The sequence below is a fragment of the Mus pahari genome, chromosome 7, assembly GCF_900095145.1.
Source record: "Mus pahari chromosome 7, PAHARI_EIJ_v1.1, whole genome shotgun sequence".
NCBI classification, from domain to species: domain Eukaryota; kingdom Metazoa; phylum Chordata; class Mammalia; order Rodentia; family Muridae; genus Mus; species Mus pahari.
The window spans coordinates 97,430,244-97,453,048 of NC_034596.1; the positions used below are offsets into that span (position 1 = coordinate 97,430,244).

The window sequence follows — 22,805 nt, forward strand, 5'->3', positions numbered from 1 at the left end:
CACACTCATACATACACACACACTCATACATACACACACTCTCATACACTCATATGCACACACACATACATGCACACACTCATACATACACACACACTCACATGCACACACTCATGCACATACTCTCACATACTCTCACACACACTCACGTGCACACACTCACACGCACACACTCACACACACACTCACATACATACTCATACACACACTCATACATACACACACTCATATGCATACTCACACACACATACTCACACGCACATACTCACATATACTCACACACAGACACATGCACACACTCATACTCACACACATGTGTTCACTCACACACACTCACAGGCAGGCATACACATATGCATACACTCATACACACAAATGCACACATGCACACACAATGCACTCACTCACACACACTCACAGGCATACACATACACACACACACACATTTGCACATATGTACACACACACACACTTGGTTGGTCATTTGGGAGAGTAATTTTCCATCTTGAGCCACGGCTTTATCTGGTAATCCGTCTCTCAACCCTATGTGTGGCCCTCTCCAGAGGCACCCTGCCCTTTAGGCCCAGCCTGAATGCCAGGCACTGCTGGGACACCACAGTCCTCGGGGACATCATTAGACATCTCTCCTGGGTTTCAAAGTCTTTGGTGACTCATGTGCAGGCTGCCCTAGTGGTTTGTGGCTGACTCCCTGGGAACTGAAAGGGTTATAGGCCTAATTGGCCTTGGTTATGCTGGCTATGCTCAGGTGAGGAGGGCTTCTCGCCCTGGGTCTCCTGCCTACAGCTTCCAGAACAGTCCAGGGCCACAAGCATGATGAATCAGGCCAGCACTGGCTTGTCCTTGTACTTCAGCAGTCAATCTCCTGCTCCCTCCAGGGGTAAGGACCCTGAACCTGCTTCCTGAACACTGTGAGGTACCTCAGGCAAAGGTTAGGCCGGGCCCCAAACATTGTGTCTTCCGTTTACATGGACTTGGCAGTGCCACCAGATAGAGATGACAAGACCTGCACAGCCTTGCTTCAAGGGACAGTTTTATGGCTCAGTTGGTACTTGGGATGCGTGTCCTCTCTCTTCTCTCATGGCACCACAAAGGTGTTAAGGAAACTGTCCTGCTCCTCTAAGAAAGGTTTGAGGACCTAGGACGCAGAGCACATCAACAACCCTGTCCCTGACCCAGTCAGTGTCCTAGGACACGCCCTGGTTCTGTGTGGTTTTCAAGGGATTCGAGGAGCTCCATTAAAGATTTGAGTTGTTCATCCTATGGGGTTGCAATCCCCCTCAGCTCCTCCAGTCTTTCTGCCAGCTCCTGCACCAGGGTCCCTGAGCTCAGGTCGATGGTTGGCTCCAAGCATCCACATCTGCATTGGTCAGTTGCTGGCAGACCCTCCCAAGGAGCAGCCACACCAGGTTCCTGTCAGTCAGTGCCTCTTGGCAATAGCATTAGTGTTGGGTTTGATGTCTGCAGAAAGGATGGATCCCCGGGTGGGGCAGTCCTCAGACGGCCCTTCCTTCAGTCTCTGCTCCATCTTTTGCTCCTGTCCTTCCTTTGGACAGGAACATTTCTGGGTTAAAAACTTTGTGATGGGTGTCCAGGGATACAGGAGGCAGAGAATGGCCTTGTCTGACATCAGTGGGAGGGGAGGCCCTGGGTTCTGTGGAGGGTTGATGTCCCACCATAGGGGAATTCTGGAGGGGTAGGGCAGGAGAGGGGAGGTGGGTGGGTGGGAGAGCACCCTCATATAGGCAAAGGGGAGGGGGAAGGCGGGTGTGGGATAGGGGGTTGGTGGAGGGGTGACTGGAAGTGGGGTATCATTTGAGTTGTAAATGAATGGAATGATTAATTTTAAAAAAAGATTTGAGTTGTTCCAGGACCTGTTTCACAGTCCCTTAGGGGCCAAAGAGGACACTGAGGCTTGGAGAGGTGAGGGGAATCTTCTCAGGGCTGCACAGTAACTGCACAGTCTGAGCCCAACTTTCTGATCTGGCTCCCCCAAAGCAAAGAGCATCCTCGCTCGGTTCCCTCACAAGTCCCAGCTCTTCCCCTGCCTCGGTGCCTGAAGCCCTGGCACTACTGGGCAGTTTGACACAGACCCAATGTCCACTAAGGAAGGAGGTGTGGGGGAGGGCCACCACTCCCTCTCGTGGCCTGCCCCACACAGAGACCCATTGTCTGTGGACACAAGGAACTGACTCTCAGCAGCTGCTGGCCATTCACAGGCACTGGGCCTCCACGGGGAGGCCTGTGCCAGGGCGTACACCAACCATGGAGGCCTCAGGAGGTCAGGGTGGGGGTGAAGCTGCTCTGCATCTCTCACCCGCCACCATCGTTTGGGTTAGACTTGAAACCACAGATAAACCACGAGGCTTTTGGTACGTGTGCGCATTCTGAACGCAGGCCCCACATCTAAAGTTTCTAGGGGCAGTTAAGTTAAGATCCTCATTAGGATCTTAGGCCACCTCCACCCATGTTAGTTATATATTTGGGAATATATAGACAGTCAGCTCTCTGCAGCCATGATGGAAGTCTGTCTTTATGTTCCCAGCCACCCAGGTGCTTCCGCTTGCTGCTGACAGCTGAGCCAGGAAGGCAGCCACACTACCATATGAGTAAAGTCACCTAGACTATATTCGGCTGCAAAACACGGGCGATAACAAACCAGTCCCTGGATAGGATGCTTAGAACCTTGGTCCAACCCTCGGCACAGCCCCAAAAGCCTTGTCTCTGCCCTCCAGCTTCTCCCCAGTCTTTCCTGTGCATGCAGCATCTCCCAGATGTGCACTACTGGTCTGGCCGGTCCTAGGCTGGAGATAGCCAACAGTAAGGAGTCCTCCCCAGTCTGAGCAGGAGCTGGGTCTTCACCCAGATCCAGCCCCATGCTGGACATCCCTCCTTCTGGGCTTCTATCTCTGAACCTCACAGCCGACAACTGACCCCCTCTGTCTTTCCCTTCCTCTGCTTTTTGACTTCCGGTCTGCTCAGGGAATCCCATCTTCCTCGCACCCAGAGGTGCTCCCTCTCCCTGGGTGTCCATTGCTCGGTTGTGTGCACTGATTCTCCACACTGGCTTTGAATCAGGAGCTGGAGTTAAGTCCAGGCGCTGAGCTGGGCAAGTTGTTCAGTAGGTTTCATGTTATCCGTTTGAGCCACTGGAACGTGAAAGAAGCCACAGACCTTCTTCCAAGGAGTACCAGGATTGGATAAGATCCACAGACAGAGAGCTGGTGCGGACACCTGTCTCCTTCCTGCCTCCCTAGCAGAACCCTCCTATAGCCATCCTTCCCTGAGCCTAGCAGAGATGGGATTTCAATGGGATTTCATGGTCTCAGGCCTGGTCACTCCAGGCTTAGCCTCTAGTTTAGGTGGCTTCTGGGTCCTGCAGGTCTAGCCGAGAGACAGGAGAGGAAAGGTCAGCTGGGGGCTTCGGGGGGGTTCTCCTTGCTTTCTGAGGAAGATTAACAGGAAGAGGTGAGCCTCGCCTCCCAGGTGCCTACTGTGCCCTCTTTGCTTTAAGTGAGAACAGCTTTTAGGGGAAGGATGCAGACCAATGGGTCTCAGTGGCAGGATGCCCGAGGGCAGTCTCGAAGGTGGCACTTGAACAAAGACTGGAGTTTGGCATTCGAGTTTGTCCTGAAGGTGTCTGGGGACAGGAGTCAAGCAGAAGATCTACAGTGAGCTCGTGCCCGGCATGTGTGAAGATAAAGGATGGAGAGACTAGATGAGACTTCGGGAGGACTGAAGGCTGTGAGGAGGAAAAGGAGATGAAGTGGTATGTGAGGATCCTGAGAAAGGGAGGCGAGGTCTGGTACTGTGTATGTGCACTCTCGAGTGTCTGTGTGTGTGAGAGTGTGTGTGCCTGTGTGTATGTTCCTGGGCACATGTGTGTGTATGTCTGCGTGTGTGTGCATGTGTGTGAGAGCAAGTGTGTGCACTCTCGAGTGTGTGTGTGTGCATGTGTGTGTGTATGCATGCGTGTGTTTGTACGTGTACCTGTGTCTGTGTGTGGGTATGCGTGCATGTGCGTGTGTCCACACGTGTATAGGGTGGGGAGCTGCAAGGGAACCTGTGACTGAACAGAGATGTTATTGTGGTTCAGACGAGAGGTCAGTGGCACAGCTACTGAGGAGAGGCCTGATTCAGGAAATGATCTGTGAAAGCACACACGTAAGAGACAGATGAAGGGCCCCGAGCCAGTCAGAGAGAGACCCCGGACTCCTAGCTCCGGAGCCCCTGCCTAGGGCTCAGATGGAGCCCTGCTGTATAGGAAAGCTAGGCTGGAGGCTTACACTGCATGAGGTGGGTGGCTTGCCTCCTTCTGGATGTGTCAATCATTTCTAGGAACAGGTGTGAAGCCAGGGCAAGTACTGAGTGTACCAGGGACAAGCAGCAGGTTGTAAACCAGTTGTCTAGAAGAGTGACTGACTGGTGTCTGGTAAGGCCCCAAGAGCCTTGAGGTCATGAACCCAAAGCTCAAAGGTCACGTGTCTTGTTCTGGCCACCTGCTGCTGCATAGGACAGGTGGGGATGCGGAGAAGCCAAGGCTGGCCCTGTCCGGCGGGTCTGAAGCAGTGAGCGCTGAGGGCATTCACAGGGAGCAAGGACAGCTGAGGAGACTGGCACAGAACCTGATGACGTCATCTCAGCATTGGAACCTAGACGGGTTTGAACCTGTGACCTGCTAAACAGACAGAACACAAGCAAGCAAACCTACAGACAGGTACAGAGACTACTGAGATAGTGAGGCCAGGAGACAGAAGAAGCCAACGCAGTGTGGAAAGAGAACCCGCTGTCACTGTGAGAATCACGGTCCCCTCTCTCAGGAGACATTGAAGCTTAGTCCTCCATGGAACGGTCTAAGGAGATATCCCTAAAGAAAGGTCCTATCTGGATGATCCTAGGGTGGTAAAGACAGACTAGATCCCTCCCAACACACCACACACACACACACACACACACACACACACACACACACAGTGCTGTGAGAGCAACTGGGCTCTAGACTCTTCCATCTGTGACTCTAGCCAGCAGCCCTTGCACCCTGGACCCTTTCTCCTCTGATGTCTTTCTTTCTGCCCTGTGTCTGGGCACAGAGCCCAGTGTGGTGGCGGCGTGGCTGTTTATCATCAAGAGCACCATTTCTCAAGGCTCGGCTCCTGTGGGGCACTTAAAAACCCGGATACATTATTAATAATCGCCTCCTTCATTCCTGTGCCTAATTAGGGGAGGCAAATTATGAATCAGGTTCATGTCTCTCTGGTAGGGGGCAACGATGGCTTTTCCTGGGTGAGGAAAAGATCACAGGGAGGACTGGGCAAGAGCCGGGAACAGCAGGTCACAAGCTGGTGTAATTAATTTTGCTTCTGTGGGAACCAAGAAACACAATCCCTTATTTCTCACCCAAATAGCCCTCTTTGTTGGGTTCCTAAAAGTAAAGGTTTGTTACTCTGAAAGGCTGGCCCAACCTTTTCCTGTCTGCCTTGGTCGCTTCTCAAATCTGCCATGCATGCTGGCCCCGACAGGGCTGCAGATGCACCAGAGCACAGAAGTTCTGCATCTGCCAGCTCTGGGACAGCACAGCCCTGTCCAGAAGTGACAAGGAGGTGCCCTATCTAGAAAGCTCTGGGTGACCACTGAGCTGACCCCCTTGTCCTGGCCTTGCTTCTGCAGTGTGAGTCCACTCACCCACTTCTGCACTGTGTGGTGCACTGGGCTAGATGCTGGGAACCCCATGGATCCTGTCTTCATGACACCTGTGACCTGTGGAATAGGCGTTAACTCAATAGCCATCAAGAAAACGCAGGCTGGGATCCCAACCTCATTCAGACACATATTGGTCTGGTGTCTTAAGAGATGAACACCATAAAGCTGACAAAGAGTAATGGCCTGGCATGGGGACGCGGAGGGAGCTGACTGAAGACAGTGAACTCAGTTGTGCTTGAGACAAGCTTGTGGCCTGAGAATGGGAAGATGTTCTTGCCCTCTATAGTAAATGCCCAGTAGAGCCTCTGCACTCTCCATCATCAATAGATGTTATGTAGGTCTCACCCCTTCATGAAGGTCCACACCCATGATGGAGACCTTGTGAACACCCAGGTTGATAGAAGCGGTCCTGTCTAAACAGTTAATTTAAAAGAAATAATTAGCCAGGGTCACCTTGGACCAGTGGGCGATAAACACTGGTCTGAAGGCTGACTCTGACCACTGATGGTTTTAGAAATAAGGTTTTACTGGAACACAGACTCATACATTTACTGAGCTGAACAGTTGTGCCAGGGACTATGTGCCTGCAAGAACTGGAATATCTACTGTGTGGCCTTGGACAAAAGTCCGTTTACTTTTCAAGGATACCGTTTTTTACCTAAAATTCTTCAGCAATTATAGCAGAGTCTTGGTCTGCATTGAAATTTCAGCTCATGTGTACTGTGGAGGTGAACATTCTGTTCCTTCTGTTTGTTTGTGTATTTATTTATTTATTTATTTATTTAACCAGGCATCATACCAGTTCCATCAATTAATCTCTGGGTTTGCGACACTGGCCTCTGTCTTTTCTAGGGTTAAGTGTAGCAGTGTGATAACCTGTTAAGAACAACAGACAACCCGCCTAAGTTTGCATCTTGTCTTGATAAACCATAGGCTGAGTCAGGCCCCTCCCCCACAGCCAGAGCACTTACATTTCACAGCCCTCGAGCTCTCATCCACAGAAGCACCCAGAGCCTCCCCTGGGAGGCTTGAAGAAACTGCCTGCTGGTGTGAGCAAGAAGGTGGGGGCTCTGCTTTGGTTGTCACCAGGCTAGCCCCGCTGCAGCCCTTCTTTGGGGCACTCTGCTGAGCTGGCTGCTACCGAGACTGAGCACAAGGCTGGGGGGCATCTCCTCAGTCTCAAATGGCATCCTCATCCAGTGCCTGGCCAAGTGTCACCATCTGGGGACATGTAGCAGAGCTTGGTGCCCCCAGCCCCTTCCCATGCTTCTTACCTCCTCTGTGGTAGGTCCCACAGACTTCCCTCAAACACCTGCTTTTTAAAATCCTCATGGCAGGTCCTGAGGACAAGTTCCACGTCAAGACACGGAGACATGAGGTCACCAAGGGCTGGCAGTCCCTGGCAGCTTTGGAGGATGAAATTCTATCCCAAGGAGTTGCACTTGAACTCTATGTTCTGGACGACTGCCTCCCAGAACCTCCTGCCCTTTCCTGATTTTCTGGCCAGGGCTAATGTCTCGCCTAAAAGTCTCTGGCAGGTGACAGTAGGGTCATCTCTGTCCTAGCTGAGGCTACGGAAGCACAACAAGCTGAGAATGTCCCTCTGCTTATCGGGCCTTGTTGAATAAAAGAAAGAAAACTTACATGTATGTGACTCGGGGACAAAAGTACACTTAAAAGTACAAGTGTCAGAGCTGGTTGTCCAGGGGCACTATGTCCAATAGAGTAGGTATCAACCACTTGTGACTATTTAAGTTTGATTTAAACTATTAATATAATAAGGGCTGGAGAGATAGCTCAGTCAATAAAGAGCCTGCTGTGCAAGTATGAAACCCCAAGTCTGATGCCCAGATCTGCCTACAAAATCTGGAGGAACAAGCTTGCAATCCCAGCCCTAAGGGGGCAGAGGCAGGCCAGTTGTTGGGGCTTTTAGACAACCTGTCTAGATTACTGGTAAGAGTTCCTATCTCAAACAAACAACCACCACCACCCCAAAATGAAAAGGTAGATGGTACCTGAGGAATGTCACCCCAAACCAACCTCTGGCCTTCATATGCACTTACACACACACACACACACACACACACACACACACACACCACACAGTAAAACCAGGCATTCAGTTCCTCAGTGGCACTTGCCCTTTGTCAAGTGCTCAGTAGCCACAGAGGGAAATAACAACTGTGCTACACCGACACAATCGTGACCATGGTCATGAAAGTTTGTTTGATAGCTGGATGGCACTGGGTCAGACAAATGAGAACAGGAGTCCCCTTTGCAAATGACACCCTAATGACTTTACTTACCCTACCCAAAGCAAGACGGAAGGGGGTGGTTCTCTCATTACACAGTGGCATCCACTGCTGTTAAAGTGTGTGTTTCTGTCATTTTTCTTTCATTGTCAGATTGCTCCCGTCAGAAGAGCAACACAGCGGTAATCAGAGAGGCAAAGGTCACAGAGTCACGGGGGCTGTGACAATCAGAGCCTCTAAGGGGGAAGGCTTTGGCTATTACCACTGGGGCAGACCATACTGGTGTGAGTAGACCATACTGGTGTGGCCACCATCCCAACACTTCGGCTCTGACCATCCAGGTAAAACCTGTGGACCTTCCAAGCCCACATGGAGCACACAGATGGTAGGGTGAGTAGAATGCCCGGGCCTACAAAGCAGTCATCATTTTGTTGAGACAATAGTGAAGCCTTCCATGATAGGCAGACAGGCCACTGGCCAGGCCTAAGCCCATGAAGACCCTGTTACTGCAACGACCATTGATAACTCCTCTACTCTTAGCTTGTCCAAAGCACGATGATGCTGAGACTGTGTGGCAGATCTCCCTAGCAACAAGCTCCACCCAGACCTTTCCTCTATCTACACATGCAGATTCTTCTAAAGATTAAGGTCACACCACCTGGCCACCTGGGCTCTGGCACTGCCATCAAAAGTCTGAACTTTTGTAAGTTTTGTAACTTTTCATCTCCCTGGCTCTCAAAGGCCTATTTGCCCAATTAAGAGTGGTTGTATAGGCTTAAGTCAGCATCCTCAACTTCATCACAACTGGCATCTTGGGCTGCTCTGTGGCATCTCAGTGTTTAGGGGTTTCTCTGGCCTCTTCTCACTAACTGGTGAGCACTTCTGGGAACCTTCTTCTGACTCCTGAGTAGAATGCAGAAGTCAGTGCATACAACAGCCAGTTGCAGACAAGAGAGCCAGACTCCGGCTCCTGGTATGCATTACACAGATCTAACCAGTCCAAGGAGGCTGACTTAATAGCTTCTCATGGGATAGTCTGCGTTTCTAAGTCTATTGCCTTCAAAATGACCCCCAGCTACTGAGAGACTGCACAGAGGAACTGTCTATAACAGGGTTAAGAAAGAGACCCAGGCATTCTTTCCACAACACCCATAATTCTCTCTGCAAAGGCAGGGGGTGGTGTGCCTCTGCTACCCATGGTCTAATTCATTCTAAATGTGAGAACAAGAAACTCATTCACTCTGAGTCAGGGTGCCTAGGGGTAGGGGATAGGAAATAGTGGCCTCTGGCCTTTTCTGATTGATGACAAGGGTCACACAGAAACTTGGGAGCAGAGAACAGGCTCTAGTCACATTGCCTTGACAGAAGGTGGAGTGGGGACATCAACCAAGGCATGCTTTTCTTTGACCAACCCAAGACCTCTCCATCTTCCCCAGGCAGAAGATCCAAGGACAGAGTCTTTGTGAAGGCTGTTGAGACCTGGCCTCACCTCACCAGAGAAGTAACACAACCCCCTTCCAACCACGAGCTTTGATAACTACAAACCACAGAGGAGCAGAGACACTGGGACCCCTTCCAGACAGGGCAATTCTAAATTGGATCTCACCAGCCCACCTCCGGGATAATTCAGTTCTATAATGTGAACCAGATTCTCTCCCGTTGTATGAAGAATACGGCAGTCACCAGCACCACTGCTTATGTTCCTTTGAAAGGCCTCGGAGCGCCACTGTAGGGATGCACCAGGCCGTCTCTGTGTTGTCGCAGGCATTTGTTGGTTCCCTGCCATGTGCAAATTCCAAAGGTTTCAGGAAATGTTATAGAAGTCTGAAAGGTACGAGTGGCAGGATAAAGAGAGACTGGCAGGGAGCTGGGCTCATCTGAAAAAGTGCCTGTGTTGTGAACACAAGGACCTGAGTTCCAACCTAGCACCCACGTGAAAAAGTTAGGCATGGTAGTGGCAGAGACAGGAGGATGCCTGGGACCTGTTTTGTCAGCCAGTCTAGTCTACTTGCAAGCTCTAGGTCAGTGAGAGACTCTCTCTTAAAAAATAAGGTGAATGGTACCTGAAGAACACTTGAAGTTCTCTCTCTCTCTCTCTCTCTCTCTCTCTCTCTCTCTCTCTCTCTCTCTCTCTCTCTCTCTCTCTCTCTCTCTCTCTCCCTCTCCCTCTCCCTCTCCCTCTCCCTCTCCTTCTCCTTTCCCCTCCTCCTTCCCCTCCTCCCTCCCCTCTTCCCTCCCCTCTCCCTCTCCCTCCCCTTCTCCCCCCACACTTAACTTTTCCTTTCTGGTAGTGGGGATTGAACTCATGCCCCTGTCTGTGTATGCTCTGAAGTCTCCACTAAGCTCTAATGCCAGCCCTGTGGGAGTATGCTTTCCCAAAGAATCTCCACAAGGAATTCTTCCGCTTTAATTCAGTGTCATCTCAACCTTCTCCACGCACCTCAGTCTAAAATCCAGATGACATTCAGCCCCGGACCAACCTCATCCTGCCATCCTCTCTTTACTTTTCCTGACAGCTGGCCTCACAGGTCACCATAATCAATTGCTCCATCATTTTCCTTTGACAGGGACGTTAATGGGGGCTTGGAGGTGAAGTCTGTCTTTCACAGACACGGTGGTGCTTCCGAGGCCAGCTATGTCCACTGACTCCAGAAATCCAGTTTCTGCGCTGCGCTGCCCACAGTCCTGGAAATAACTGTGCCCCACACCCATGCTCCAGCAAGGCACCCATCGGGCCATCCAAACTGACAGGCATGAAAGCAGGAGATGGGGTGTAGAAAGAAGTGGGGCCACAGAAGGAGTGAGAGGGGGATAAGAAGGATATAGGCAGTAGGTGTGATTAAAATTATTACAGATGTGTATGAAATTCCCAAAGAATACTTTTTTTTTTAATTTAAAGAGCAGAAAACCAGTTACCAGGTATAAGCAAGGCATTGTCCCATGACTTCTAACCCCACCTCCCCAGCTTCCCTTTATTGGCCAGCTTCTGGATGTTTCTAGAACTTTTAGTTCAGAACAGTCACCCCTTTCTATGACCCCTTACAGACACGCGTGTTTATAGCCACGTACCAGCGGAGCTACTCTGTTCGTAAGAGCTGAATGGAGCCACGGATGCACCATGATCCATCTAATCCTTCTTCTGAGGCTCTTTACAGATGTAGGGCACCTCAGCATGTAAATCTTCAAAACCCAAAGGTCATTTGGTACCCACCCAGAGTCAAGCAGGAGTTGTGTTATCTGTACTCTCGACTCTCCTCCCCTCCCATGGAAATCCACAGATCTTGTAACAGGAACAGCACTGGGTGCTGGACAGCTTGGCACTGCATGCAGATGCTATTGCTTCTTCTAAAATCCAAATCCTGGTGAAGTGACCAGAGAACAGAGGCTGCCTCCTACCTCTCTATGTCTCCCTGCCCTCCCCAGCCCCACCGAATCCTGACCCTGCACTTCCTCAAACTTCCTTAATCAGCTCTGCTCCCAGCCTCAGCTCAGTCTCACTGTGGAGCAGTGTCTTGAGCCTCTGTCACTGTCCAGAGAATGGAGGATCGGGTTTTCAAATGTAAAATATCACTGACTGGTCAAGGTTTTCTTCTGTTTTGAAACGTTGGGTGTGACCAGCTAGGCATTTTGTGTTGTTTCTAATATGGTAGTCAAATGGTACTTCTTAGGGGCAAGGACCCAGCCCCAGACTTGGGGACGGATAAATTTTAATCCACCCTTTGGGGAATAAAGGAAGGACACTGCCGGCCTGGAAGATGGAGAGGAAAGAGCTGTATCTTTGGGTCTTGTTCACTGGCGTTAGCTTCCATGCTGAGCCTGTTCCTATCCATTCCCCCTTAAAGACCAATCCAGCCACACTGTCTCAATTTTGGCTGGACGCCACCTCCACACTTATAGCTCCAGATCCAACCTACGCCCGACTCTTGGCTTGTGTTCAACTGTGACTTGGCATCTCTACTCAAATGGTTCACTGGAGGCTCAGAGTTCACAAGAGACAATGAACTCACTATCATCTCAATCCTGGAAGGGTGGTCCTTCCTGATGACCCACATGATCCATCAGTGAGCCATACACTTCTTCCTAAGGTTGGCTCAGCAGCCTCCCATCCGGCCTCCTGTTTCCCCATGTCTCCCCCTCCCTGTCTCTTCCTCACACAGCTGCCTAAAGAAGATGCACTTCACATGTGCTTCACATCCTCCAGAGGTTTCTTGACAACGATGGCTTGAACCTTAATCTTTGTATCTTGGCTTTGCTAAGTATCGTTTCCATTTAAGTCACTTCCCTTGTGGAGAAGAATCTAGAAACTTCCTGGATGGTAACAGAACTCCTATTGCTAGCATGAAGTTCGAGAACTTCTGAGGGAAAGATGGATAGGTTACGGGGTGTGTGTTAGGAGGGAAGGGAGGGAAGTCGGCTCTGTTACCTAATGGCTGCACCTCAGAAACAGTGCCTCTAATTCCCATAAGCCCTGGCGTGTCTCACGCCCTCACTCCCACCACAGAACGGTGAGCAGTTGGGTGGAAACGTCAGAGCTGGTTAATCCCACAGGGCTTATAGGCTGCAGAAAGCATCTTAGAGTTGAATAGGAAGATAAACTGCTTTGCTGCTATACAGCCCAGAATGTTCTCAGAGATGAGATGAAAATCCTTTGTGTATTTCTGATTGTGAAGGAATCCAGGTCCTGGCTTCAGGGAGGAAGGAAGGATTTGACTTCACTGGGATGGTGATTTGCTTGTTTTTAAGGCCCCATGGGGAGTTATCCTGCCTCTTGCTCTCCAAGACGCTGAGGGGTGGGCATTGAGGGGCAATGGGCTCCATCGAGGTCAGAGCAGAAGCATGGAGAAAAAGGAATAAAAGGGGGAAATATGGGGGACTTTTTTATATCTCAAAAATAGTGAGAGAATTCAGCAGGTCTTTGTATCATAGGATCATGCCACGACTGAGCCAAGAACTGGAAAGACACTACTTTGCGGAGGTCTTTGCTCTTAGAAGAATGTGGGGTACATGCTATGGGGCCCCAGTTCTCTGCTCTGAGGCAGCTAATGACATACTTCCTGTGTGTTCCCCATCACCACTGATGGACTTCCTGTGGGCTCCCTGGGAGTGTCCTGCCGAAACCACACCCTGATTCCACAGGTTCCATCCCTGCTCTGGCCCACTTCTCTTCCTTCCTTCTGCTTCCTCTTGGGGACATTCCGTTTGTCCCCGCATACACCTGAGCCACCTTAGCTCAGCTTTGTCTCTAGAATGAACCTGGCAGGATGGGTAATGAAAAACAGAAAGACTCTATGGGCCACGTAGGACTGTGTGGGTCTAGTGTGAGACGGTGCCATGGACACGGAGCAGAACAGGAAAGCCGCCCGAGAACAGCTTCCTGTCCTCTGGCCCAGGTAAAGTCAACAACCAGGGCTGACCTGCGCAAAGCTGTATTCATGGGTAGATGGGGCTGACCTGCGCAAAGCTGTATTCATGGATAGACGGGGCTGACCTGCGCAAAGCTGTATTCATGGATAGACGGGGCTGACCTGTGCAAAGCTGTATTCATGGGTAGACGGGGCTGAGCTGCGCAAAGCTGTATTCATGGATAGACAGACCCACTACACATCTTCCTGCAGGCCAGTGGAGATGCTAAACTCTGGCTCTCTGGACCAGGTCTTGCATATTTGTTTTGACAAGTGTGTATATAAATGGTGCATAAATCAATCCGGATTATCATACAGAATCATCCCACAGTGTGAACCTGAACTGACAAAAGACATAGCCAACACTTTCCCCCAGCAGACAACCGAGTGGGTAACTGAGAGTCCCCCTAAAAGGAAAGATTTGACTCCATAGAGCACCAGGTGAGGTTGTGAACTATGGGTACCTGGGTGGCAGGTAGGAGACTCACACTTTATGATGAATGGCACTGACCACAGCCCTGGCTGCTGCTCACTCTGTGCCAGGGACACTCACCCTCCAGCCCAAGCACCAGGAAATAGCAATCCCCACAGTTCCACACACACCCAGAGAATACTTGTCACCATGCAGCAAAGTCAGTTCAAGTGAGAGGGAGAAGGGTGAAGGAGGCAGGCCCTGATTCCAGGGCTGGCCCTGAACCCCTGTTCCCTGAATAAGGAGAGTATAAGGAAATAACTAATAATAGGAGCATGGGGGAAGGGGGCAGGGAAGGGAGGGAGCATGGAGGGGAGGGAGCACAGAGGGGGAGGGAGCACAGAGGGGAGGAAGCACGGGGGGGGGAGGGAGCAGGGAAGGGAGGGAGCACAGAGGGGAGGAAGCATGGAGGGGAGGGAGCAGGGAAGGGAGGGAGCAGAGAGGGAAGGGAGCACAGAGGGTGAGGGAGCACAGAGGGGAGGGAGTGCAGAGGGGAGGAAGCATGGAGGAAGGGAGCAGGGAAGGGAGGGAGCACGGATAGGAGGGAGCACAGAGGGGAGGGAGGATGGAGGGGAGGGACTGCCAGAAATAGCAAGAATTCCACAGCCCTGCCCAGCAGTCCAGTAGGCTTTCTAACTGGCCAGCCTAGTATTTCCACTGCACACTTGCTAGCACGGGGAGTGGGATATATTCTGAAAGAGAAGCATCCAGAAAGGATTCTGTCCTTTCTCTCCAAGCTCTGGTAGACTAGGCTTGGGTACCACATGCTGAGAGCTTTCCAAACAGTCTAGCCCAAGACATGTGAGCCTTCCCTGGGATGCTCTGAAAAGGACAGGGGAGGACACAGACGCCACTGCCAGGCCATCACAACTGGCTCTGGTAAGCTCCAGCAAGGCCCTGGGGTCGACCAGATGATATCCTCTCAGGCAGCTTGGCCATATTTAGAGGGAATGGAGGGCAATATAAATCAAGTCCCTAGAATCATGGCTGCAAACCAGACCAACATCTCAGCACAGTCTTAGAAAGAGATGGTTGCCACAGTGAGGTCCCCAACACAGACACACAAACCGGCAGGGGCTTGGCCTCCTTCCATCCTGGAGAGATGGATAGTCTCCACGCCGTGCCTAGCCCATGATTCTCTCCAAACCTCAACTGGAAACTGACACTTGGCTCTACGTCATCCAAGTCTAACTCTGGTCTACCACCTAGACAGGGTGACTGCTTCTTAGCCAGCCTCATGATCTCCCAGTTCTAACCCCATTTCCACTCACATCAGTGCCATCAAATGAGGCTCATCACTTCAGGTTATCCTCATAGTCCTGAGCCTCTGTAACAACTCTCCATTTGAAGAGAACCTGGTTTGTGCAGTGTGATCCTGAATGGGTCAGTGCTAGCATTCCTATCTCACCCTAGGAAATCTTCTCCCGTGAGCCACTGTCTCCCAAAGCTTACAGCTCCCAGTGTCTTGATCTGTGAATGTTTCATGGCTGTTTCATTCCAGAGTTGTGAACATGTCCCCCTCTGCCTGCTAGGTTCTCCCTGGACTTCACAAGATAGTTACCTCAACAACTAGCCTGCTTGGAGATGTTCCCTGCCCCTCACTTGAAGCTAACCCCCTCCTCCTAGTCTCCATTTCAGCCTTCTAGAACCTCTGAAGCAGCCCCAGCTGCTGTCTCCATCTCCTGTGCTCTCCCCAGTCCCTCTCCAAGCTCTCCTTCTCTCAGACACTGTTTTCTCTTCCCAGTAATCCGGCCTGCCCCACAAGGCTTCCCCTCACACCACAGCTCTGCTCTCCATAGCACACCTGCTGCAGTCTGGCTCAAAGGCTTAGCAAGCTGATTGCTTCTGGTGTTTATCCCCTGCCAGAATGTCAGTTCTGCAGCCACTTTGTCCTAGAGCATATTCCAAGTCCTGAAGACATGTTTAATAAAATGTTTGAATGACTGAAAGTTGGCTTGCCCCCAAATGTCCTCCCTCAGGCTCCTCGGGGCCTCCATTAGCATGTGTCTGTAACAAAGTTGACCAGAACGCCTGTGAGGGCATTAAGTGGCCCTGACCACACCCCTGCTGGCTTTCTTCCCATTGGCTTATGCTGTCCCCAGTCTAGACCAGTGTATCTCCCTAGGGCCTAAACATTTCACCAAGGCCAATCCCTCCCTCCCCATCTTCCATGCCCTCAGGAGCTCTGCCTTCTGCTTGAAGTCCCTGGGCTCTGCAAGCTGCCATCACTGATTGACTTCCATGGCTGGCCCGGAGAGGAAAGACCCACTTGTTTGACCCCAGATGTCTCCTCCTCCCCCGTTCCTCTCCACTCACAGTGTTCAGGATCTCTAACTTCAGATGCCTGAGGGCGAATCATACGGGGCGGTGTACGCTCCCCTTGTGGCTGCTCTAGCAAGAACTTCCACCGTCAACTCCTGCCTGCCTTCTGGCTCCTGTCCACATGCTTGGTGCATTCCTCAGACCCATCCCCGGGTTCCTCGTGAACCTCAATCCCTGTCTTCACCTCTCCTCCCTTCAGTCCTCTCCCTGGTCCTCTCTGTGGCTCTCGTCCCATTGTGAATGAAGCCCACAGCCTCCCACTGAGTGACAGTTGAGACGTCTGCCTCAGCATTAGACGCGTGGCCTCTTCAAGACCCTGTGACTAACCTGGAGTTAGACTTCAGCTATGTCCCTGCTCCCGTCCAAGAGGTACCTGATCACAGTGGAAGTCTTCTCTCTCCCTGTCATGGCTGTTCAGCCTGCCTGGCTGGGCTGCAGTCCTAAGCCATGGCCTGCTACCTCCTCTCTGAGCTTTGCCGTCAGCCCCTGCCACCCAGCTTGTGTTCACTGGACTCCCTGTCCCATCTCTCTTAGGGCACCTCTGCCCTCTTCCACGGCCGCCTTTATTTGAGACTTGTTCTATCTCTATCTATCTCTGCCCCCGCTGGTGGCTCCTCTGGGTGACCTGCTCCAGTCAGGCTCCTTCCTTCTGGCTAACACTGGAGACAGACGGGCCTGCCATTCCCTCATCGGCAGCCTCCCTCCACTGTCACAGACATCTGAGACTCCACCTGAGGCAAGGCATGATACCGTGACCCTTCCTGTGGGGTCCTCGGCAATCCTCCCTTGTGGGGTCCTCGGCGACTCTCCACTGTGCCATTCTCAGCCAGTGGCCACGGTGCAGTACTGGGCATGCTCAGAGCTCCAGACAGGTTTGCTACATAAATGTTGTGATGTGTCTGCGTGATATGGGATATGTGAAGGTATAATTGTATGTTCTTGTGGGTACAGTGCACATACATTTATAAGCACGCACCACCATGCCTGCTTTTTTTTTTTTTTTTTTTTTTTTTTGGTGAGTTCTAAAGATAAAACTGGGGTCCTTTGTACTTTAGTGATGGAGTCATCTCCCCAGACCCCTTGTTCTTTCTTTAGGTAGGAGAGATGTGGGTTCACAGTGGAACCCCAAAACGTACAGACCAAGTGAATCTAACTGAGGTAAGGTCAGCCATGATGGTCCTATTAGAAGAAGGTAATTATTTATGGAAGACGCTTCTGAGACACTTTCCCTCACCTCCCAGGGAAGTGACACTCCCATTCATCAGTTGTGACAAGTTAATATGACAACTAACTAACTCTCCCCTGCCACAACACCAAGCCAGTGGCTCTCAGGTGCCAGTCTCCCCTACTGGCTCTGAGCTCCAAGACCAGGTGTGGTACCCATCATGCCTGTCCTTCGCCTTCTCACCCTCCCCTCCCTGCAGGTGTCCCATGGGATCACCTCCGAGGGGCCACTTGCATTTGACTCTGTTCAGCCTCTGTCTCTGGAGAAACCTAAATCAGACAGGGTCCCAAGAACTGCTCGAACGCAGCAAGCAGGATCTGATAAAAACTTGAGCCCCATGTTGGCTCCTCTCTCCTGGGCAGCCTCCCCGGCTTCATCACTCAGACATTGCATTTACGCAAGCACCGGGCACACACTCGCCATGTGTCAGGCCCAGGACCACCACACAAGTGGGGCACCCTGGGTGAAATCTGTAATAGCACTAATGAGCTGACACACTGACTGGACCCCTCCCTTATCCCCCTTGATGGGTGCTGTCCCAAGCATTGCCTTGACTCTCCCAACTGCCTGGGAGAACACATGTGGTCCTTGCAGCTGTGACACATTAGCTAGTTCAAAATCACTGGCGCTGGGCAGCAGAATGCAGGTCCTGGGAATGGCTTGAAGTTTGTAAGCAAATGTGTTCTTGCTTTGAACATGACGCTTCACACATCTCCTCTCCTGATTATCAATTGCTTTGGGGAAACGAAGTCATCACCCAAGTTTCCAACCCCAACACCCCTTGCTTGCCAGCACCAGCATCTTGGCCGCCCGTGAACGCCAGCACACAGCTCCTTCCCAGCAAGCATTCTCTTTAAGCAACATATTCTAATTGATTAGTTTCTATTCTAATTGATTGGTTTCTATTCTAATTGATTGGTGTCTATTCTAATTGATTGGGTTCTCTTCTAATTGACTGGCTTCCAATTCGCCCTCCTTTGTAACTTAAAATGAGGATAAGGATGTAAAACGGAACACAGACTGAAGCAGATAAAACAAGACGCAAGCCATTTGCATCTGGGAGCCTGTGTTTTCCTTCACACTTCCAGGAAGTGTGTAAAGAGGGAACTGGGCCATTTTCATAGCCACAGTTGCTACAGATTCTGAGAGACCAGTTTGCAATGCCTGCTCTCAGTGCTAAGCTGGGAAGGTGGTGGGCCTTGCGGTTTAGTGAAAAGAAGACATACCCTTAGTACCAGTACCCGATGTCTACTGTCCTTGGGAAAGTTCCAGATTTCAGAGACCTGGGGTTTGGTCCCAGGTACCTCGCTGATGGCAACTTTGAAAGGGGCACTTGGTCCTTCTGAGTATGTGTTTTCTTGGAGTCATGTTTGCTTAGAAGAGAGGGACCAACATGATTTGGCGATATGATGAGTTATCCTCTCGCCACCAGGGTGTCAGGGACAGGTGATATCCAATAACTGCCACTTCAGATTCAAGGCCACAGGTCCCTCCCCAGCCCCCAGCAAACACACCTGTGATTCCAGCCTTGGCACAGGTTTGACGCCTCAGAGACACCGCAGAGTGTGCCGTGGAAGCGTGGTATATGGAATTCAGCAGATGTCTGATGGACAATTTGTAGGGTGGCCTCAGGTCTCAAGGGGAAAAAAAAATCCATCTACATCCAGGGGGAACCCTGGTGGAAATCTCAAGTCTGTTTTCCCCGTTGAGAGCTGAGCAAAAGAAGCCAGTCTGCTGGCCCCAGTGCAGAGGGTTCATCATGCTCTGGAACCCACAAAGAAACAAAGGAGGTGTAAGGGACAACCTGATTAAGGCGAAGGCTCATGCTGGCCTATGCTGGCCACTGCCCAGTGCCTGACCTCTGCAGGTAAGCTCAGGAAAAACAAAGGAAGATGGAGTCAAGTCCTTGGGCCCGCTGATGGGAAGCGAGGATTGAGCCTTGACCCTGTTAAAGATCTCAGAACATTATCTGGGATGCCCTGGGCTGAATGTAGACTTAAAAAAAAACATGTGAAGAGTTGGCCCACTTTACAGATGGAAAAATGGAGTCTAAACCAGAAAACAAATTTGCTAAAGTACCATTCTTACTTAAAAATCCTACTTTATGGAGAGGAGGCTGCTCACTAGGGGGCAGAGCCAGGCCCTCATTCATGTTTTGTTTTTTTTTCCTCCCACAACTACCTTTAGAGGTAGAAAATGGGAACCCAGAGAGGCAGGGTGACCAAGATACTGCTAGAGCAACCCAGAGCCCAGCTGGCCTCCAGGTTCCACCTCAAACAAAACAAAACAAACAAACAAAACAAAACAAAACAAAACAAAAACAAAACCAGGAATATGGATCAGTGACAAGAGGAAAGCAGTATCTCAAGCAAAAGAAAAAGGACCCAGGAATCTACCTGTGCTAAGTGTAGACTAAAATGTGAGAGCTGGCCTACTTTACAGATGGAAAAATAGAGTCTGAGTCTGGGAAGACCAACCCTGCATCAACACAGCGTAGAAAGCAAGATGCTTTCCAAGTCGCACAGCCCCTGGGATCTGATACCTGTCTGGTGCTCACTCCACATCAAGTCAAGGGCAAGGTCAGCAGCATCTATGGACCTCCGTGGGGGGCCTGGCATCCCTCACAGAAGGCAAGGTGATGGGGGATGAGTTTATCTGCTGTGCCCATCAGCTTAGTGACCCCAAGGACAGGGAGACCATGCTCCCTCACACTCATGACCCAGGGGGACTCGAGTTTGCGTGTGATGAGAACCTTTGCCATTCAGAAGTTCAGTGGTGCTAACCCTGTGTTAATGCTGAGGAATTCAGAGCTTAAGATGAAAGCAGCTAAAACAGGAGGGAAGAAAGGGTCCCCGATTCTTCTTGGCCCCACCTGATCTCCACCATCATCCTACTGTGAAATTACAAACAAGGAGAGGATGCAATAAGTGACATCCTCCACCCAGTGACTGCTCAGAGCCCAGCAGCATCCCTGCATCCTCCACCCAGTGACTGCTCAGAGCCCAGCAGCATCCCTGCATCCTCCACCCAGTGATTGCTCAGAGCCCAGCAGCATCCCTGCATCCTCCACCCAGTGACTGCTCAGAGCCCAGCAGCATCCTTGCATCCTCTACCCAGTGACTGCTCAGAGCCCAGCAGCAACCCTGCATCCCTCTCTCCTAGCTCAAGCACAGCATGGGTCTTCTAGAATGGTCTCAATTCTAAGTTAGCTCAACACTGCTCACCTGCCCCTAGCCCAGTCCAGCTACCGTCACCACCATCGATGGCTGGACACAATACCGGCCTTGTCCCTGAGCCCTGAGCTCGACTCTTCCCTTTTCCCTCACTCCCTTCCACAGGATCGGTTTCTGAAAAGTACAGGTGAGGCCTTACCCTGTGGGTCAGTCGTTCTCAACCCCAAACATGAGATTATTTTTGTTGCTACTTCATAACTGTAGCAAACCTACAGTTATGAATTGTAATGCAAATATCTGTGTTTTCATATGGTTTTAGGCAAACCCTTGAAAGGATCATTCTACAGCACCCCTGGGGGTCGGTCATGACCCACAGGTTGAGAACCTCTGCCCTTGAGGCTCCCTGCTTTTTCTAGATGCAGGCCAAGCTTCTTTCTGATGCTCTGCGTAGCCTGCTACTTACTGCCTCTGCATATTACCCCTGCCCCCATAGCTATAAGGCCCCTCCTGTTGCCCACACTCTGCAGCCAGCCGCCACAATGGCTTCTCTCACAGCCCAGGCATTACCCAACATGATGACCTTGCACAGGCTGATAAGAGTGTTTTCCCCCATCTCCTCAGCTTCTTCCTCTCCTTCAGTGGGCTCTCAGCTTACATGTGATCTCAGGTCCATCCCGGCATCCCTTCAGAACACAGCACACACCATCTTCCATTTCCCTGTGCCATGTCTCTTACATCTCTCAACAGCTCCTCCCCCCATCTCATGTACATACACAGTAAACCATAAGCTCTGTGGCTGCGGGGACCCTTCTGTCATAGCCAATGCATTCTCAGGACCCAGCCTATGCCTGGAGCACAGAAGGTCCCCCAAAGTACCAGGGAAATAAACTGCTAAGGACCATGGTGTGTCCAACTTGGGCTAAAGAGCCGGAGCTGCCACTAAGGACCCAGCAGTGTGAGTCTAGCCAAGAATCCAGGCACTAGCCAGTCAAAATCACACTTCAAAGCCGGCACGATTGCTGCAAAGGAAAACAAAAGACCAAAGAACACGTGCCTATGGCCACCAAACACACCACAATGTCACATGCCTGTAACGCCAGCACTAGGGAGGCTGAAGCAGGAAAAGCATGGTTCAAGCCTGGGCTACAGAGAGTTTAAGGACATCTAAAAAGGGGTGGGGCTTGGGAATGTATCTGGATGAGGGCATTTGACTGGCACGTGCAAAGCCGGGGCTCCATCTCCAGCACTGCAAAAGTAAAAGGCACACACACACACACACACACACACACACACACACACACACACTCTCATGAACAGGTAAAGGCACACACACACATATGCACGAATACTCACTCAGATGAACAGGTAAAGGTACACACATACACACACACACACACACACACACATACACACACTCATATGAACAGGTAAAGGCACACACACACACACACTCGTATGAACAGCTAAAGGCACACACACACACACATACACACACCAAAGAAAAGGAGGGGGAGTGAATTATCTGACCTTATCTGACCCTCCTCATGGAGAGGCAAGGTCTGCTCCCCACTCCTTGCTAGTCAGTGCTGGCCCCTTGATTCCACAGAGCGCAGTAGCCATACAGTTATTTGCCTTTTCTCAGCCACACTGTCAAAAGAAGTACAGCTCCTGCTGGCCTTGCAACCTGGAAACTTGGCCTCCATGGTGTGAGGAATCCCAGACTGTGTGGTGGCATCACACGCAGGTGCTCCAGTGCACCAGCTGAGGACCCTGCCAACAGGTGACCAAAGCCAACATCAACCGGCATACCCGAGAGGGGAAGTCTTTGGAATGACCCAGCCCAGGCAGTTCACTACAGCTTCATAAAGACTCACGGGGAGAGCATCCTGGCGGGATTCACCCTGTCATCTGGGACGGGGGAGAACAACCCTTCCTCATCTATTGAGGCAGCTTGTTCTGTAACTGCGTGTAACCAGACTAGGGCGGGGTGAGGGGAGACCCTCAGAGGCAGGCTGGCCCTTCCAGCAGGGCAGTCTGGAACAAGTAACTTGCCCTTGCTGAAGCTCTGGTGTTCTCAGAGAAAGTAAGGACAATGCCACTTATTGCAAAGGAGTGTCTGAGGGTTCGCCGAGCTCCTGCCTGCAGGACCGGGGACAAAATATTGGTTTCTTTCTACTCTTCAAAGTGTGGGGAGGCATTCTAGCTGAGCATGGCAGTGCCTGTCTACAAACTCATTACTGG

The 22,805-nt window shown here is 51.1% G+C and overlaps 1 protein-coding gene across 2 annotated transcripts in view; it reads right to left on the bottom strand.

The window, feature by feature from the left end:
• Positions 1-22,805, bottom strand: part of Prima1 (proline rich membrane anchor 1) — a 47,633-nt gene that overhangs the window by 13,083 nt on the left and 11,745 nt on the right. The window lies entirely within an intron of this gene.